An 18,982-nucleotide genomic window follows, 5' to 3' on the forward strand; every position below is an offset into this window, starting at 1 on the left:
TCATTAGTACCGAATATGGTAACAAGAAGAAGTATTCAACATTGACTACTCCTAATTATGTTTCTTGACTATTATGGCCAGGTAATTTACTTATCATACTTTATATCATTATATCGAGGCTCTTTTAGTCTTTTTCTTATTAGTGTAAATTTTCAGACAAATAACAACTGCTATAGGTCTATGCGGAAACAACAGAGACTACATTTTCTTGATGGAGAAAGATATGTTTGATATTGGTATGTTAATCTTCCCCTTGTCTTTTATTCTTTTTATTTATTTGTTAAATTGCTTAATTGCCCATGTATCAACTTTTGTTTATTGCCCCAATATATTCTTGCTTATCTCCTTGAAGCATATCTAAATTATTATTTGTATATAATTAGGTCATGAAGATGACATGGTGATAGAATTGGAAAATGCAGTGAGAAAAGTACTTGGAAATATGGGTTTAGCAATACCAAAAGAGAGCAACAATAACAAATAAATTAACTAGACATTCTCATAAACCCAAGTCAACTCATAAATTGCTTCATCTTCTTGAAACAATTTCCATGGACACCTGACCTAAGATAAGAGGAGAGAAGACAAAAGATGACAAATATAATCATAACTTCATTCACTTAACTCCTACTGAATCGGATGGCCAATAACACGATGACACATCAACAACCTCATTTACTTCTCGTTTATGACTGGCTAATATGGGTGTTCATGTAACAACAACACAGATGAAGTGATTTCTTTTAATAAGCACAATGTAAGAGATGATGGCTAGCATTTTTCAGTCTTTGCTTTGTGATTTTGCCTCACACTCTCACAGTATGAAAGTATAAATGAAGTTTTTTTTCTGCCTCTAACTTAAATGCAAAACAGGTGTTGGTTTAGATAAGCCAAACTAATGGGCATTTGATACTACACATTTTGATAATATTCTCAAAAAGTTGAAAGTGGTAAGTTCTTCAATTTTCTTCACCTGAGCCTGTTCTCTCTCTTTTTTTAATAAGTTTATTCACATGAATTATCTTATTAATCAAAATTCATGTATATTTTGACAACAGGCAACACAAACAAAACATGATGGAGGTATGCTTATGAAGCTTTAGTATTTGTTAACTCACGATCCTTGTTTTCTTATCTCAGATGATGATGATGAAGAAACAAACTTGGTAAAGGACAATAGTGAAAAAACTGTTAAGGCTACACGTCCTCAAGGAACATCATTTTCTTTCTCAGAATCGAGTTTAATTCTAAATTATTCATTCTATCCAAATTATTAATACATAGGTATATATATTAATATGATATTAGATACAAGATAAGGGAGAGAGGAAAGCTTGTGAACGTATACTCTGCTTAGGATCTTGAAGGAATCCTGGTATGTTTTCCTATTTTTGATCTACAACTGTTACCATATTCTTCTTTATGATTGAATTTGTTGACATTTAGAAAATTTGGATATTTTTTAGGTCAAAAAGACTAATGTGAGTCCAGAGCCTGAGTCTTTTTCTTATGAGGATGGAGTCTTAGAGCTGGTAGAAGCATCTGATAATTTGAAGCACAAGGTAATTATGTACTACATGTTATGCTTTATTTTTATGATAATGTGGAGTATTAAAATAAAACATATTTCATATTTCAATATTTATTAGCAGTTGAATATGAAAAAGAAATTTCTCCAGACTGGTGGGGTAACAAATTTAGATTTGTGTCTGGAGGATTACTTGGAGCACAATCCAAGAGAAAGAAGCCTAGCAACACATGAGAAATATCTCAAAATATTAACAAAAGGACTATATTTTATGAAGTGGATCATCAGAATCTTTTCAAACTTGTACAAGTATGTACCTTTTTTTATAATAAAAACTAAAAAGACCTCAACTTTTGAATAAAGAATCACATCTGCAAAATTGACATATTTTGTTTTGGCTGGATAAAGCAACTTTTGGAAAACAGGGACTTGGTATCAAGGATCACCTAAGGAAAATAGCAGGGGTTCATTTTCAAGCGACAAAAACGTCTTTTAGTGATAGTGAGAGGGAGGAATCTGAGTTGGAAGATGATCATTCTTTTAAAAAAATTGATGAATTGTCAGAATCAAAAGTGAAAATAAAGAAACTCTGCAGGAAGCTTCTTAGCCAAGTACCTGAGAAATCAATGAAGCTTAAAAAAACTCAAGGCTCTAATCACTTTCAGGTCATGTTTACAAGTAATTTACACATTCAAACACCTGCAGATGTACTTTAGACATTCAGAATTCCAACCTGTACTTTATACATTTAGACTCCTGCAGATGTTGACAAGCTTTAGAGTATTAAAGTCAAAACTATATACTGCTTGCAGCAAGACTCAGATCTCGAGTATCTATAAAAACATTTAATCATTAATCCTTTAAATACAAAAGCAAAGAAATTAACAGCTTTCCTTGTTTTCCATATAACATGTTCACTATATTTTTTATATGTGGACATGAATGCCATTCGTGAATATGTCACCACATTCGATGACATTCAACACCTCCGTTCTGAATTAAGGTAACTCCTATACATCTGTTTGGCCTCTTATATTTCCATGTGTTCTAAGCTTAATGTGTTAGGGGATTTTTTAAACCCCATTAAGTTGTGTAAGGGCAAAGTGGTTGAACTAACAATGATGTAAAGTCTTGTATACGTAAGGTATGTTTTTCTAGACTAAATAAACTGTCTAAATGAAAATAAATGATCATTTTACCCTTGCATTACAAAAACAAATTAAGTCAAAAGGTGAAAGAATGCTCATTGACTTCTCTAGCATAAGTTTCTTATTCATACAAGTAAGTCAAGATAATCAAAATAATGAAATATAACTACCATTCTCATCTATAAACTTGAAATTACTCATTTGGGTGCTTGATGATTTTATACAATGCAATGTAATGACCATTATGTTATCTTATTTATTCCATAATTTTGTGATTCCATTCCATCATTACCAAATATACCCCAATTTATTTGTATTAATAGGTAGCAAGGGTGACATATTTCGGTCTGAAGCCAAGACAGATAAAGAACGTTGTTATTCTTGGAGGAGGTTTTGTAGAGGTAGTGGGGCGGATAATTAGGAGGAATTGATGGCAAATCAACCATTTAAAGGGATCCATCCAGTTGTACATGTTTTTTTCTACAGATAATCTATTATATTCACTTACTATTAGAATGATTATTTGTATTTAACATATTAGTGCAATGAATTATATTTCTTATTTATTGTATTTTATTTTGTATTATGAGACCTCTATTGTGTTATTTAATCTGAAAATTACTAAATCTATCAAAATATATATCTTTTAAAACATTTAAAATTATGACACGCAAAAATGTGTGTCCTCTTTCTTTATGACATGGCCTTCCTTGATACGCATCGCGTGTCATAACTGCGCATCGTAAATGTGTGTCATAAATGTGCATCGCGTTTCATAATTGCGCATCGTCTTTCTTTATAACATGACCTTCCTTTATGACATAGCCTTTTCTTTTAAAACACCCGAACCTTTGTTTTCTACAGTACAAACATATTCAATATAATTTTCCGAAATTACCTTATTCTTAGGTTCAGATTCATTTTGAAGAAAATATGAACAATCAGTCTCATCCTCTACAGAAATTACACTCATGTCAGACTCATTAAATTCAAAAACATTGTTAGCATCAAAAGTGTTTTCTGAACTCAATTTCGTACAAATTGACTCAAAATTTTCACAGTATCATATTTAATTTTCTCTTTATCTTTTTCATCTAAAACTTGTTTTAACATGTTCTTATGGTCTTTGGATTGTATGTAGGCCTCAATTTTGTCAAGTCCAACTCGATATGTTTCTGAAACCTCTTTGGAAAAGACTATGGACTCGCACTTGTAGCACTCTGCATCGATTTCATCCTCTTTCAATTCAAGAAAGGACAAAAGGATGGAGTGTACCTTCTTGATGAAATTTTAACACTCATTTGCCTGTTCTGATACAGGCCTTGTTGTGAAACAACTTTCAGTAGGATGACCTACATTAGCTACATATCCCTTTCTGCTCCAAAACTTCGCTTTGCACCATCAGACATTTCACCACATACTCATGCACATCATCCTCCTGCACGATCAAAGCAGGTTTGGCATTCTCTGTATTCTTTCTCTTCCTCGGCTCTTCTATCTTATGGATATAGTAAGCTTCATTCTTTTCTTCTTCCTTTTTCTTATTCATCTTTCTCAGCATGCATTCTTTAGCAAAATGGTTCTTGCCATGGTAGTAGTAACAATCGTAACCTAAATCACCAAACAACTTTTTCTCTTGGTTTTCCTCATCCTTTTGCGAGCCTATAAAGCTCTCATTCCTAGACATCTCAGAATTGAAGTTCCCTGACCTATTTCTACCCTTGAATCGACTGAAGTTCTTTCTAATGAACTTTATGGGATTAGAAACCATCATTGCATATTATTCCATGGTGGGTTCGTAATATGAGAGGACGGATCTAACTCTTCTTCTGAAACCTTTTTTCCCTTCGCAGCCAGGGCTAACGAAACCATACTAGAGACAAGTTTCACATCTTTTGTCATTTCATCTTCATGGGATATCAGAATCCCCACCAGCTTCGCCAACGTATAACTCATAAACTATTTAGGAGCCTTTACAGTTGATACCACCGCTTTCCATTCGGACCTCAACCCGTTCATGAAAGTAACTTTTTGCTCAATTGTTTCACGCTTTATCTTGTGTTTCAACATTCCGCTCAAGAGATGATTAAAACGATTAAACGTCTGATCATGTTTCTCTTCAAGCCTTTGAACAAAAGCACCAAACTCTAACAAAAGCAAGGTTTGTACAAAGTGTTCTAGATCTGCATCGCTTGAGTAGAGTTCCTTCAACCTATCCCATATTTCCTAGGCTGTTTCACAAGCACTAACCAGATGAAATGTGTTTGAGGCAAATCAAACCTAATTATTCTCATTGCCTGTATGTTACTTAGCAATTTATCTTTTTTTTATCTTGTGCAATGTCCTTAACATTAAGAAGAAGTTCGTTGTATTCAGCTTGAGTTTTAATGGTTTGTCTTGTACCAGAATGCATGAAGGTCTCCTTTGTCATTGCCTCCCATATTAGGCTTCCATGTTCTTCAAAACCAAGAACGTAGTCTTAAAAGTGTAGAGCACAAACTTCAGAATCTAGTGGGAAAAGGATTGGGATTCTGGTAGACGACCCAATGCTGCTAGAAAGATTAAAAGAGAGAATATATGGATCTTCTGGATTCATATTTAACAAGACTATCGAAATTGTAATGAATAAGATGTGTAAATACTAATTGAGATTAAGGTAAAATAAAGACCCAGATATAACATCTACAATCAAGGATGATGATGGATACAGATAGAACATATCTGATGAAAACTCAAAACCCTAGTAAGCTCGACAGAAGATATGTGTATGTATTACACAATCTCCTACTCTGATACTAATTGTAGAAACAATAAAATAAAGATCGATAGATTCAATACACTTTATATGAATCAAACAATAAGAACAAAGATTGAATATGATTGGAAGGGTGCCAAATACTTTATTATCATTGTCTTAGAAGAGTTTGAGTAGAAATTTTCTATAAAGATACGTAGAGAAAAAACATTAACCCTAAAACGATATATGCATACTGTATTTATAGTCAAACTCTAGCTCTATAATGACAGATGGACAGGTTGAATCCTGTAGAAACAATAAAATAAATATTGAAAGATTCAAAAAAGTTTATATGAATCAAACAATAAGAACAAAGATAAAATCTGACTGAAAGAGTGTCGAATGCTTTATTATCAATATCTTAGAAGAGTTCGAGTAGAACTTCTTTTTAAAGATACGCAGGACAATCAAAACATTGACCCTAAAATGATACAAGCATACTATATTTGCAGTCTTACCCTAGCACCATAATGATGGATGGACAAACCCAATCCGTATCGGACCTTAGTCAACTTGCATACAGATAGTCATTGGGCCCCACCCGGTCATTCGGCCCCGCCCGATCGTCAAGTTGAGCTTGGAAAGCATATAAACACACACACACACACACAGATAATATACATAGCATAGTGACAGTCAGCAGGCACCATCTGGTATCGGACCTTAGTCCACTCGCATAAAACGTAAGTACATGCAAGAGTTACGAAGACAACTAGCATTCTATCAACACATCATAAACATGGGCCGGCCTTGGTGCCTTCGACCCGCTAAACCAAGTAAGGAAACTCACCTTGAAAGCTGAAAGATATCTGGATAAATCCCAGGCCCCATGAAATAGCTCTACTCAGCCCCTAAACAGAAACAACCCCTTAGATACCAATCAATATTTCAAAATCGCTTAAGGTCAAACTTGGTCAAAGTCAAAGTCAACACTCTGAGTTGACTAAACTCGTCGGGTTATCCTTCAACTCACCAAGTTTCCATGAATCACAGAATCACGACATTTTGAATCAACTCGTCGAGTTTCCTTTTTAACTCGTCAAGTTCCTCATTTGTTTTTTCAATGGAATCGGGACAATCCAAAACCAACTCGTCGAGTTCCCTTATGGACTTGTCAAGTTCATCAGTCTGCCAACCCACTTAGTGCATTAAGCCACTAGTATTCAAACTGAGGCCGTACATTCGAGATCTATACTGATATTATGCTCGGAAGGGTAAAGTTTCCAACTTTATCCAGTAAGAACCACTCTAAAGGCATTAAGCTCAAACCCAAATAAAAAAAGGCTTATGACTTAATCCAAAAACCATCATGTCTTCAAGATAAAGCTTATGAACACATATACGAACCTTAAAGGCTAAAAGTTCATGTAAAGTCTTAAACTTTACTCACATGCGTAACCAAAAGAGGCTTAAAAGGCCAAAACAACGGCCTAGAAGATGCATGGAGTTCTTAGGGCCATAAAGTTGGCAACTTGATGCCGTGAAAGCTCCTTAAGACCCTGGATAGGAAAGGGTTGTCTATATGGGATGACCAACTCCCAAAGACCACTTTACTTGGGAAAAACAAGCAAAAGAATACTATGATGAAGATCTAAGCAACCATAAGGCAAGGTTGATACATTTTACAAGAAATATATCAAAAATGAAGCAAAGATTATTGATCTAGCAGCTCCTTCTTGTATCTCCAGGCTTCTCCTCTAAACACACACAATACACTAAAAATGGCTCACAATCACTCGAAGATGCTTTATGCTTTCAAAGTTAGGGATTAGGACAATGGAGGCTCGGAATGAGGCCAACATATAGAGCTTAAGTTATTTAAATAGGGTGCAAAACCCCGAAATTAGGGTTTCATTTTTTCCAGGCAACTCGTCGAGTTGAGGCATCCTAACTCGCCGAGTTGGCGACTTAAAAGTAGGCGGTCCGAACATTTCTACACGACGAGTTAGGGATACCAACTCGTCGAGTATCTCTATAAATTTGAATAATTAGAAGTTAAAATACATACCAGGAACCAGGAGTTACAATTCTCCCCCACTTGTCTCAGACTTCGTCCTCAAAGTCCGCCTCCTCAAGAAATCCTAGATAATGCTCCCTCATTTCTTCCTCAGGCTCCCAAGTTCACTATGACCCTTTGTGGTGCTACCACTGCACCTTCACAAGCTCTACCACCTTGTTCCTCAAGTTTTTCGTCTTCCGATCTAATATTGCCACCGGCCTCTCGACATAGGTCAGGTGGTCATCCACCTGAATATCTTCCAGGGGTACAGATGTAGAATCCTCCACCAAACACTTTCCCATTTGAGAATGATGGAAGATCCAAATGATACACTACTCAGACCACCCGAGCCAAAACCCTGAATTGAACGATGTACCTGGGTCCAACTTGCCCCGCTTCCTAAATCGGATGATACCTTTCCGAGGTGACACCTTTAGGAGAACCATATCTCCCACCTGGAACTTCAAATCTGACTGGCTCTTGTCAGTATATCTCTTCTGTTGACTCTGAGTTGTCTGGAGTCTCCTCTGTACCTGCTAAATCTTCTCCGCTCCGGACCTGCTGAATCTTTTTAGTAGTCTTGAGTACCACCTCGGTACTCCCCATGACTTGCTGTCTGACCTCGCCCAAAAAAATCGGGGTCCTACATTTCCTCCCGTAGATCATATCAAAAGGAGGTCGATCAATGCTAGTGTGATAACTTTTGTTATATGAAAATTACGCTAATGGAAGATACATATCCCAAATCCCACCAAAATCTAATACACACGCACACAACATATCCACAAGAGACTGAATCGTCCCCTCATTCCGCCCATCGGTCTGTAGGTGGAAAGTTATGCTGAAGTGGAGACGAGTACCCATCTTGCCATGGAAACACTTTCCAAAATATGGAAGTGAAGTGAACATCTATGTCCGAACTCCTGATACCAGCACTCCATGACGTGCCACCACCTCCCGGACATAAATCTCGACCAGTAACTCTGCATAAATACTCTCCTAGATTGGAATAAAATTCTTGCTCTTGGTCAATTGATCCACCATGAACCAGATAGAATCCACTCCGTGCGCTGTCCTGGGGAGCTTCATGATAAAATCCATTGTGATGTCTTTCCATTTCCACATGGGAATCTCCAATGGCTGCATCTTTCCGTGAAGTCGCTAATGCTCGGTATTGACTTTCCTACAAGTCAAGAACCGCTCCACAAACCATGCTATATCCTGCTTCATCCAGGGCCGATGATAGCCAGGGAAAAGATCCCTATACATCTTCGTCGCCCCAGGATGAATGGAGAATCTCGTCTTGTGTTGATTCTCCAACACATCTTTATATCACAACCTTTTCAGACTTAAGCTCATCATTCTACTGTTTCGCATGCGACAGTTGGACAGAAAGAACTTTTATCTTCTTAGTTTTGACCACAAGTTTATCCATAAGAGAATTCTCAACAACAAGGTCCTCTTGCAGTTTATCGAGTCTAGAAGAAATAGATGCTTGTAGCTCATCATTATCAACCTGAATTTCAGCGCGAACCTTCGAAAGAGCAGCTTTCTCTGTTTGAAGAGTCGAGCCAACACTCGTAATGACTTTATTCGCAGCTTCAGTATTTTTTTTCTGAGGAACGAAGAAAGTCCACCATAAAATCAGTCACATCATTCACTAGTTTTTCGAATTTTTCAGTCGTTTCTCTAACAGTCTTCTCGCAGTTTTCAACATCTTTTGAAGATGCATTGAGACTCTTGGCATGCTCCTTAGTGAAAGTCTTGATTAATACTTTGACAGATTTGTAGGAGTATTCAGTGTTAGATGAAGTTTTAGAAGACTCAAGTAGAGTATCCAACTTTTCATTAAGGGTTTTAAATCGCCCCTTCATCATAGGTGCATCTTCGTCATCACTTAATGGTTGAATGTTGAATGGACTGCAGTTAATATATTGGAAGTCATCATGATCATCTCCACATATGGTATCCGGATCATCATTGCGTAGTGGTGAGATTGGAGTAAATGAAGGACCAAAAGTGACACCAAAAGCACCTGATCGCGTATCAGATACGTTGATAGTTAGTTGTGGTGTACTAGTGGTGGTTGTGGTTGTTGCAATAGAATCGGTAGAGTTGGGTGGATTGAGAAATGTTAATATGAGGTTATGAAACAATAACTGATACATTCGGGCATGGAGCAATGGTGATTGTAGTAGTAGTAGCAGTAGGAGAAGGTGGAGGGGTATGACCTTGAAAGAAATCTTCAGTTAAAGGTATAGAGGTTGGCATGGAAAAAGTTACCTATGGATTGGTGCGTGCAGGAGATGGTTCCAAGACCATTAGTTGCGAAGTCGTAGTTGTATCTTTGGTTTCGTGCTGGACTTTCTCGGTTATCCTAACGTCTAAAATTGTGTGACTCTTAATCCTGCCTTGACAATAGGAGAGGGAGACCTAGGCTTCCAAGCAACATTTTTGACTTTCTTCTTTGGAGTTTGAGCTGCCTCGGAGGGGACTGGCTTCTCCTTTCGCTTACCTCCCTTTTTGGGGCTTGTTCACTTCCTCCAAATCCTTTTGCATCTCAGGTGTAAAAGGACGAGGACCAGATGCAGGTTTCTATCGATACCCGTTAATAAGATCATTGTTTTTTGGAACATACATCACCTTCGAAAGTGAACCAATAAAGTTGAACTTAATAGGATAAGACACAATGAATTTCGAAGTGTGAAATATTGGAATAGTTGCTATTATACATCCCTCAATCACCAGAATATTGAGTCGAGTGATGGCTCTCTGGATGATGACAGACCAAAGCTGAGTACACGAAATTTTCGAGTGCCGTGTTTTGGGAAGAGTACTCTGAACCAGTTTTGCCCAAAGGATGGAACCATAATCCAAGTTGATTCCATGATATAATCTATAAATAATAGTGCAGAAAAGTTTACTTGCACTGTCGTGACCAGCTCTGAGAAACTATAGAAAAGAAGGGTAAAGAGGCTATTCCACATCGGAGGAAGGTTGGGATTCTTGAACTTGGAGAGAATGGTAAATGTCCTATGTAACCCATCTGGTAAAACATCTCCAAAATTGTAAACGAAGAGATCCGGATCAACCAGATGCCTAGCTTGAGAAAGCCTTACAATCGACTAAATCGGGTCTTGGAAATTGAGGTTTTGTGAGAGTCGATTTCAAAATTAGTCACAGACTCACCTTCCTAATAACTTGCAATAGAGAATGCCTAGGATAGATGAACCAGAGGGACATTCTCTACCATGGTAAGGGCTGGAGCCAAAGGAGAGTGGCGAAGGCACTCAACCATCAGCTGGAGAGTGATAGCATATTTGGATGATTCGAGGTTCAAGATGAGAGTTTCGTTGGATTTGATGTTTAGAAGCGTTGATGAAGCGGCTTTGTCACCCATGAATGTAGTTTCATAACAAGCGGCCACGGATGTAGATGGAGAAGTTGAATAGTGTTTGAGAGAAAAGGAGATTTACTTGAGAGATTTTGAACGTGATGAGGAAGGCAATCATCATTTTTCCTTATATACGGTATGCCTGGAGAGAGAAAGCCAGCTGTAAGACTATTCATTTCTCTAAAAAGCTGCCTGAAAAAGTGTGACTAACTGGCGTGATGTCAGGCGACGTAACTGACAAAGCGCGATGTTAGGAAAATTTGAAAAGCACGCACCCATTTTTGAAATCATATCCTATTAGAACCTCCGTTTCAATTCTGCACATTCAGAATTCGGCATCATTCACCATAACCTATTCTCGAAATTGAAAGTAATCACTCGGAGGTTAGAACTAGAGTTTTGGAAAATCACGAGGATTTTCGTGGAAGAGTGTGCCGAAGATAAAGAAATAAAACAAAATATATATGGGATTCTATGATGTCAATATAAAATTAAAACAAAAGCAGATGGATCCCAAGTAACGATATCTTCTTTCGGAGTCAAGAGAGTCTTGAAAGTACTTGTATGACTTCCCGTTGAATTTCGATCATCTATTTTTTGAGAAATAATGAAAAGCTTCTTTTCATTAATCACATATTATTGTGCCGGTTAACCACACACGCTCCACGAATGACCAACAAGGTGCAATGTGAAATTTCATGGATTAGCACTAAATTCACATTTTTCCTAAAGTAACTAAGATTTCAGAATGTATAAAAGTGTTTTGTTACTTCATATTTCATTATACATATAATGGAAGGTTGTGTCCTATCCTACACGTTTGGTTAACGACCCTCCACTAGTCAAGAGTGCGGTGGGTGAGAGTGGACATTAAGTTTTAATATTAAACTAGTTAACGACCCTCCAGCTTCGTGAATGAGGCCTACTAACGACAAGACTAACATTTACTTATACATATATAATATTAAACTTTTAATTCTATATAGTACAAGGGTGTATTTTATACTTTTAAAATACTAAGTTTTTTTTATCAAATTTAAAATTTTCGAAAAATTAATACCTTTTAATTTAAAATCTTAAATATTAAAACTATGATTTAATAATTATACAAAATTAAAAAATTAATTAAAATTATTAAATATTAAAGGATTATCCATTAAATTAAATAATTAATTTAACCTAATCCCTTTATCCCCTAGATTTCGAAAATTTGGGAAGGGATATTTCCAAATCTTTAATTATCCATTTAAACAAGTAATAAGATAATTACCAAAGATAACATTATCATAATACCTAAAATTTTGAAATCTAATATGAGGGAGGAAGGTATTTTCGAAAACCCTAGGGTTTACCAACCCTAATATCGAAATTATGGGACCAAAGGAAAAAGGGTTCAAGAAACCCTTACAAATTTCGAAAACTAGGGTTTTGAAACCATAATTTCGGAAATCCAAGCCCTAGGTTTTATTTACCATAAACCCAAATATTTCAAATTCATAATTTTGTATCAAATCTAAATAAAAACACCAACCAAAATCTCTAATACCACTGATGGATTTTATACATACCAAACAATATTATATGTGCATGCAACCCCAATTTGAGGATCTGTGTTTTCACTATTAGGCATACAAGCATTGAACACAAAAAATAGAAACATTATGAGGCACATGTAATTTTCGAAATTAACATATAATTTGGGTTAGTATACATACCTTTATTGTTATTTTGTAATAACAATCAAATCCTTGAAGATCTTGAACTTTGGTAGCAAGCGTCACAAGTGTCGCACCTCTAATGGCTCACAAACAAACATAGCAACCATGGATTACTATGGAGAGAGAGAGAGAGAGAGAGAGAGAGAAAGGAAGTAAAAATTCAACTCTAAGCCTTTCTTGGAGCGCATGGGATGAAATTCAACCCTATAGGGGTTTATATAGATGATAAGGAAGGTTTAGGATAAGGCAAATGTATCTTAGATAACCCTAATCCCTTAACTTCCTTCCTAAAGCTTCCAAGGCACCCTTAGCATCCAAGGAAACCCTAGGACACTCTAGATTTCGTTCCCCACCTCTAAAGGAGGTTCTAGAATGCTTAATAATCAACTTTTAGACATTTTCACCTTTAGTCCCTGCAGTTTCAATTAATTCATTTAATCCCAAAATTAATTTCAATTTAATTTCTGATTAAATATTAATTAAACAATATGATTTCTAATTAATATATTATATCCATAATACATTAATAAATCATTTATCTTGATTTCAAATTAATTTATTAACCAAGTAATAAATTAATAAATCATTCTTCTCTCTCCAATAGTTATCTTATTCAATTGCTAGGTTTGAAGGCAACCTAAAAGGACATTGCTACTTTCAGTTCAAGTACATACCAGTTATAGTTATGGGCTTAGACACCTAGTCCAACAATGATCGGCTTGAGGATTGCAACCGCAGGCTGAGTAATTGGCGGATACATTGGGATGTCACTATCTATGATGGGGGTTATGTTCTTCTAGCTTTCTGTGTTTGGAGGAAGGAGACAACAGACATGAGATTTCCAGACTGAGGATGTAGACCCAATTTGGGGCTAGTTGATTGCGGTTTTTAGCGACAAGTATGATGGTTTGGGAATACACAAGAGGATTCTTGTGTTAGCGTTGCCTTAAGATGAGATCAAGGGTCTACTTTCTTTGAAATTAGTTAGGACATGTGCTAGTTGATTATTTTAGGTGATCAGGAAGTGAATTGGGAATGACAACTTCTGTTGTCTCTGATGTATCCCTAGTATGAGAATGATGCCTCTTGTATTAGACGAGGTGTGTGGTATTCCAATTGTTTCTAGATAAAGAATCATAGCTATGAATCGACCGACATAATTATTGCTTGTGAATCTACATGGTATTCTTGGTGTTAGGGGCAGTTATGTTTGGGAAAATTTTGGGGTCTCCATCTGTGATTCGAAATCTCTTTTAGGTTGGTTGGTATTTATTTGGGGAATCATCTTGCCTTGTGATATACCTTCCGAGAGTTAGGGACGGTTTGTATCTAATTGAACCGATTGAGTATTGGGTTGTAGCAACATCAGTTAGTGGTTGTTTGAACCCTAAGGAAGGGAGAACTATGTAGTCTACTTAGAGGATCATCGATCTGTTCAAGTTTTTTGAGTTTGGAATAATGGGTCACAGGAACCTGCGGTTCTGGTATGTAAGACTTTGATTCAAGATTTGATCGAGAGGACAGCACAAAGCAAGTTGTAATAAGATGTATGTGATCAAGATTGTATGAGTGGTTTCCGCAGTAGGAAGTTGTTAGATAAGGAACTCGTTGTAGCTAGTAATTCCTATCGGGAATGCCGATGATTAGATCAAGAGGCAGTTGGGTCGATTAGGTTGTGTATCGGTTGTTGAGGGATTTGTAAGTTGTTGTAGATATTTCTATCTATTTTCTAGGTTGGGCAGTTGTTAATTGGTAAATCAACTTTAGAGTTGAATATGTTTAGTTCCACATGGGTTTTGGTTCAGTAGTGTATTCGATCATTGGGTTAGTTGTTAATTCATCCTCGATTGTTTTTCATTACATTCATCATCAGTAGTGGGGAGTCTTCGGAAGTTTTAAGTTGTATCAGTTGATGTTCAATGGATGCGTCAACCTATCGTCAATTTCAGCTCGAGCTTAGTAGATGTCCTTGGTTATTGAAGGTTTAGATGATGGGGCAGTATTGTTCAATTTTCTAGTCGTGACTTTAGATATGCGTAGAATCTAATTTTGGTATGTTGCGTTGTAAGGGTTAGTAATTTGAATTGATCCAACCAAGGTTTTAACAGCAGTTCAGGAAAAATTTGGAAGTTTTATCAAGTTAGCTATGTATTGGTGGAATCTGTTTAATTTCAGTAAAAGAGTATGACCTTGTTCCAAGCATTTATGAGGGTGTTTCTATTATCAATTGAGGTTTTTCATTTCTTATAGCACTTCACCCTTTAGGTAAGGTTGTGAGGAAAAAGGAATGCAGTAGATATAGGGTTGGTTTCGGGTTCTCTTTGTATTATGGTAAGTTCATTAGATATTATCAGGAAGGGTGTTTGCGGGCTGAACAAGAAAGTAAAGGAGCACTTAGTTTGAGTTATTGGCAAGGTTCTTATTTGGGTTATAGCCTTTTAATATGAAAAGAGTATGACTTCGTATCGTAATCTCTGTTGGTGTGCGGCCATGTTCTCATCCATATTTTTAGGATATGTGTACGCTAAGTCGGATGGTTGGGAAATGTGAATTCTAGCAAAGCTTAGGATGGTGGCAGTTCTGAGTAATAAAATCGTTGATGGCATGGGAATTTTAATAGGTATGAGGTTGTCAGGTTATAGATGATTCCAAGTGGGGGAGAATTGGTTAGGATTAATGGAAATATTTCTAATACGAATCAACCTGGAATAACATGCCAATGGCAAGTGGGAAAGCTACTTCTGATCGTGGAATGAGCCTAAAATTTTATGCCATGGATTATGTTTGTTGGTCAGTTGTAATTGGAGAATTAGGGGTTTAGAATCATGTTATCTCGTATGAGGAGTTGTAGCATCATTAGTGGTTCATTATGGGTTCATGGGTAGTTTATGTTTAAGTGTTGTATTAGGATCTCACTCTGAAGGTGCTTGTCTTGTAAAGGATTTGAGGTTTGAAGCACGACAAGAACGCCTGTCAGGGATTCAACAGATTGGAGTTCTAGCTTGTAATGGTTTCATAGTTAAAGTTTTCTCATGGATAGTTGGCAAGACCATGGGATGGATCCATGGTTGTTATGGAAGTATTGTAAGACTATGGGATAGCTGTAGCATTCATAAGGTTGATGAGTTGTCGTGGAAGTGTTGTAAGACGGTGAGGTGATTGTAGCATTCATTAGAATGATAGATGGTGTGGAGGTGTTGTAAGACTGCGGTGTGATCCATAGCATCCACCAGGTTTATGAGCAATTGTGAGAATGTTGTGAATCTACGATTTGGTTCATTGCCTTCACAAGGCAGAATTAGACCATGGTAAGAAGGTTTGTGAGTCCGTCGTAGGCAAGGTTCTAAATAACATAAAGGGTGAGTTGGATGCAATGCCTAGCCTCGAACTTTTTCGGACCATGACGAGCCATGTCATTTGTAAGGCGTGACTTAAGGAGGCAATTTTGTATATATATATATATATATATATATATATAATACTATTATTCATTTTTATATACATATATTACTTAAGTCGACAGTTTTTCAAAGCTCGGCGGCAAGTACAAGCCTTGGATCCATAGCGAGTTTTATGGAACATTGTCACAGGACTACAACATTCAGGGGATTGAGGAAGGCTATAGGCCAATTTAAGATTGATTGTGAAGTAAGACTAATGCTGGGCCGATAACATTCACCTAGAGTGGAATGTATTTTCTGATGTTTAACTATTGGTCGATTATGTCGTCTCATGATGACCGTTGGAGCCATGATGGCGAACAGGATAGGTTAGCTTTTTTCAATTACACTCTGGATTAGAGTCTCGTGGTTCGGTTGGATGAGAGGCTATCATCTTCAGCAATCGGTTGGAAATTGTTGAAACAATAAAAACTTATATCGATAGTTCTATAAACGATGTGAATAATTTATAGGAACAATGAAGATTAAATAGTGTCGAGTGCTTATATTAAATAGATTTAGAAGAGTTCAATGTGAACTTCTCTGTGTAATCTAAGTAGGGTGATAAAATCGTTAAACCCTACCGTTACATGCATGCAATATTTATTGTCTAACCCTAGAATGCAATAATCACGGATGGACATGCCCAAATTGGAATAAATGAGACTACAAAACATTTGACACAACACTTTAATAACCCAACAATCTCCCTTTTTGTGTCAAATTGTAAAGGAGATTCTTCATTGTTTTTGTCATTTCTGCACTTTGAACAATTTCGACATTAAGTTCAGAATTTGTTCCGAACAACAATGTACCATTTGATCATGTCGGAAAAGCATTTCTGATCACCAGAATCATTTAATTTGCAAGCTTCGGTTAATTCCAGGATGCAGTTCAGAGTAGATGTTGAATGTAATTTCTTATCTAGCAAAGAGAATATACGTCTCTGAACTTTCTAATCAGCTTTCCTCTGGTACACCATACTCTAGTTCTCTTTCCTACTTTTGCCCAAATTCATCTTATTTAGATCCTTTGATTCGTCTTCTGGTTGCAGAATAGGTTTCTTTTTCAACACAACTGCGATTTCTACATCTATTTATGCAAACTCTTGAATGTAGCAAATTAGCATTCTCTTAAGATGAGTTATGATGGGCTCATACATCTGTTCATCTTTGGATAAAATCAGGAACAAGGAAATCCAATCATAAGGATTCATGCAATGTAGATCAGCAAGAGTGAATTCAAATTCAGTACGATTGGTTCCTCCGAATCCTTTGAATTTGATATTGAGGAACCTTTCGGTTGGAAAGAGAGCATACACCTTCACTACGACTATTATTTGTAAACTCCTAGTTTTGAATTGGGGCTTTCCATATATTAGATAGAAATAGAAGAGTGTTTGATGAACATCAGAATCCGAAAGGGGAGCTTTCACAATCTTCTCAAAACTCTTGAATAAAAACGCCCTAGGAGTAATTGGGAAGTCAAGTTGCGATTTAACAGTGTTGTCTAGCTCAAAGGAAACCAACGGATCTAACCAATTTGTGCTTGGTTCATCAATTTCCTCCTTCTGAATCCTTTCAAGAGTCCATGGGGGAAATAGGGACTTCTGAGTTTCAAGAATGACTATCACAATCTCGCCTGCAACGTCCTTCACTTCTAACTCTTTGTAAACTCTCAAGAGATTATCAAGTTCAACAACACGGTTCTTTCTTATCAGTTTTCACCTTCGAATAATTCTTGTTCTTCTTCTTAATCAGCTAGTTTCTCTTTGCCTTTAGATGCAGAAGCTTTATTATCCTTCTAATCTTTTGTGTTTGGTTTCAGCTCGGTTTCAGCAGTTGGTTCCACAATCTTTTTCTTGGGATTTTCTTTTGTATATGTTTCTTCCCCTTGTTTCAGAAGAATATCATATTCCAAAACACCCTCTATCTAGTTAAGCATTGAAAATAATGATTTTAGTTTGTCGGCAAGATGCTTTCGAACCGAGATAGTGAGAAGTAAATGATGTGTCTCAACCAATCGTTGCAAATATTGATTTACTTCCAAAACACTACTCTTGATGAGAGTATTCTCGGATTCCAAATTGTCAAGATGCTTGTTGGTGTAGTTCAACTTGAGTGAAAGAACTTTAACCTTCTCAGTCTTCTGAGCAAGTTTATCCATGATAGTTTTCTCAGTAGCAAGATTTGCCTGAAGTTTCTCAATCTTGGACACAACAAAGGTATTTAGTTCATTTATCATCCTTGATCTCGGAGCGGACACGAGAAAGAGCTTCATTTTCAACTTGCAAATTGGAGCTAAGACCGACAATAACCTTATTGACACTCTCAGTATTTTCATCATAGGACTTTTGGAAGTCAGCCATGAATTGTGTAACTACATTAATTAGTTTTTTGACTTGTGCGGTCGCATCTGAAATGGTTGACTCTGATGCATGTATAGTCTTTGTAGCTTCAGCAAGAATGTTCGCTTTTCCTTTGGTGAGCATCTCAACCGTTGTTCTGTGTGACCTCAACATGAACTCGTAGTTGGATGAAGTAACAGAGGACTCCAGAATTGAATCCAACTTAGCACTGACTTGTTTAAATTGCACTGGAGTCATTGGTGCATCATCATCATCGCTGTTCTGATGAATGGTAAAGGGGCTGAAGGTAAAATCTTGCAAAATCCTCTTGATCATCCCCAAAAAATGTTTGGATCATCTTCTCGGAGAGATTTTTCTGTAGATGTGTTTGGGCCCTTAGTAACACCAAAATCAACATGTGCCCCATATCAGATACGTTGACAGTTGACATCAGAGTACTAACTGTGGAAGTTGTGGTTGCGGTTGAGTCTGTATAGAATGGATTGGAGAATGGAACAAAAATATGTGGTAGAGAAACACTCATAGAGAAATTCGGTATTAGAGCAATGGAGATTGGTACAGTGGTGGTGATTGGAGATGAAGTGGTTATC

At 36.7% G+C, this 18,982-nt stretch overlaps 1 pseudogene; it reads left to right on the forward strand.

The window, feature by feature from the left end:
- The first annotated feature begins 767 nt into the window (after positions 1 to 767).
- LOC145039454 (G-patch domain-containing protein 1-like) lies at positions 768 to 2,244 on the forward strand (annotated as a pseudogene).
- The last annotated feature ends 16,738 nt before the right edge of the window (positions 2,245 to 18,982 follow it).

The sequence above is a fragment of the Lactuca saligna genome, chromosome 4 (genome assembly GCF_052625555.1).
Source record: "Lactuca saligna cultivar CGN05327 chromosome 4, ASM5262555v1, whole genome shotgun sequence".
Taxonomy (NCBI): Eukaryota; Viridiplantae; Streptophyta; class Magnoliopsida; order Asterales; family Asteraceae; genus Lactuca; species Lactuca saligna.